Raw genomic sequence first — 2,276 nt, forward strand, 5'->3', positions numbered from 1 at the left:
GATATATCTTGCGTTTATTTTTAGTGGTTGATATGGTTTTGAGCGTCGCTTCAATGACGTTGTGTTCACTAATCCTTGTATCCGTCATGACGCTCTCTATTAGATCAGGAATATTTGTGGCTAAGAGGTCAAGTGTGTTTTCGCAACCATTTGCAATTCGTGTGGGCTCATGAACTAATTGTTCAAAGTAATTGTCAGAGAAAACATTTAGTACAATTACGAAAGATGTGTAGTGCCAACAGTAAAATTCGGAGGCGCTGGTGTTATGGTGTGGTCGTGTTTTTCATGCAGGGGGCTTGCACCCCTTGTTGTTTTGCCTGGGACTATCACAGCACAGGCCTACATTGATGTTTTAAGCACCTTCTTGCTTTCCACTGTTGAAGAGCAATTCGAGGATGCCGACTGCATTTATAGACACGATCGAGCACCTGTTCATAACGCACGACCTGCGGCGGAGTGTTACACGACAATAACATCCCTGTAATGGACTGGCCTGCACGGAGTCCTGATCTGAATCCTATGTGCAGACGTCACGGTATATTCGACAGGCCCTCTAGGTGTATTTTCTTCAGAGATGAACGTACCGAGTGTAAAGGTGGTTTTGAATCCACACCACACAGTTACATAAAGCGAGTGGAATGGCTGTTTGTCCGCTAAACGCAGTTTATTAGTACTACAAATTCGGCTGTTCTGTGTATTCCCTTCACCCTGTAGTGTAAAATATGCCTCGTCACTCCATAGACTATTACCCAGCCATTAGACGTCATCCAACAGCCTTTGCGCAGTGGTAACACCGGTTCCCGTCAGATCACCGAAGTTAAGCGCTGTCGGACTGGGCTAGCACTAGGATGGGTGACCATCTGGTCTGCCCAGAGCTGTTGGCAAGCGGGATGCACTCAGCCCTTGTGAGGCAAACTGAGGAGTCTCGTAAACTGACATACGACCGGGAGAGCGGTGTGCTGAACACATGTCCCTCCATGTCAGCATCCAGTGACGCCTGAGGGCTGAGGATGACACGATGGCCGGTCGGTACCGTTGATCCTTCCAAGGCCTGTTCGGGACGGAGAGAGAGAGCGATATGTCGTCAACTTCTATTCTTGCCAGGATCCGAAGCGCGAATTCAGAACGATTATGCGGATCGTGAGGTTTCAGTTACTACACCATCATCTCGTACCAGAGCAAAACAGACCGCCAAACTTTCGGTACTGTTGCTATGGGATGGATAATTTTCGTGACACTACACGAACTCTAACACAATCCGAGGTATGTGTTGCATGGTTAGTTATAGCAACAGCAACCTCGTCAATAATGTCTACCGGAATAGGACGCCCGTCTCTTTCAGGGGCCGTTTCAATCTCACCTGTCTCTCTTTAAGCCATTTCATTACTTCGGGCCTCTGCTCAGACCTTGTAGTCGGCTATACTCTCTCAGTGCAGCACAGTAATTGCTGCCGTTCACATAAAACAGTTTGACTACAACGCACGGTCGCTCTTCGCCGTAACTATACTGTTCACTCACTTCCGGTTTGTCAAATAAGGTTCGTCAAATGACATCGTGGATGTCATACGATTATACAAACTGTGTAGAGCGCCAGAATTATTTTTTTCCAGCGTAAATCGGTTTCGGATTAACACGTAAGCATATCTACCAAGATTCGATAATACGACAATCATAGCTCACACTGGACGTTTCTGAGTAGTCGCATTTTAGTTATAAACACCCGGTACTGAGGCAGCAGCGGAGCTTAACGTCCTAATCCGACAGACGGATAACTATGAACAGTGTACAAAATTGTTAAGGCTTTCGTGGCCACTTGTTGACAAACTGCCTATTGGCTTCTGTCTCGGGTTCTTCGGCCGACGTTCATCTAATGATTTTTCTGACGTTTCGGCAGCACGAGTGGTTGCCATTGTCAAAGCTTCACCCTCCATTGCCGGTGATGAACTGGAGCCGACATGAAATGGCTGGGTCTATACCCATGGTGTATTTGAAGAACCAGCGTCCTTGAAACGCTCTGTCTTACGAGGTGTTCCTTGATGGTGCGGATTCAGGGTTATATATGGTATTGGCTAGGGGTCGGTTTTCCCCTGGATAGATGATGTTTGTGGAGGCGGCGGCGATGATGATGTAAGTGTATGTTTGCGCATGAATTTATATGACTAACGCCTGAATTGGCGATGGATGGTAGCGATTGGTGCTCTCTGGCCAGGGTTTTCATCCCTTCCCAGAGAGTTGATGAGTTGGTGTGGTGATGCATTGGATGATTCGTAGAATTT

General features: G+C 47.1%; 1 pseudogene; it reads left to right on the top strand.

The window, feature by feature from the left end:
* Positions 1 to 766: 766 nt before the first annotated feature.
* LOC124559863 lies at positions 767 to 884 on the top strand (annotated as a pseudogene).
* The last annotated feature ends 1,392 nt before the right edge of the window (positions 885 to 2,276 follow it).

The sequence above is a fragment of the Schistocerca americana genome, chromosome 1 (genome assembly GCF_021461395.2).
Source record: "Schistocerca americana isolate TAMUIC-IGC-003095 chromosome 1, iqSchAmer2.1, whole genome shotgun sequence".
Taxonomy (NCBI): Eukaryota; Metazoa; Arthropoda; class Insecta; order Orthoptera; family Acrididae; genus Schistocerca; species Schistocerca americana.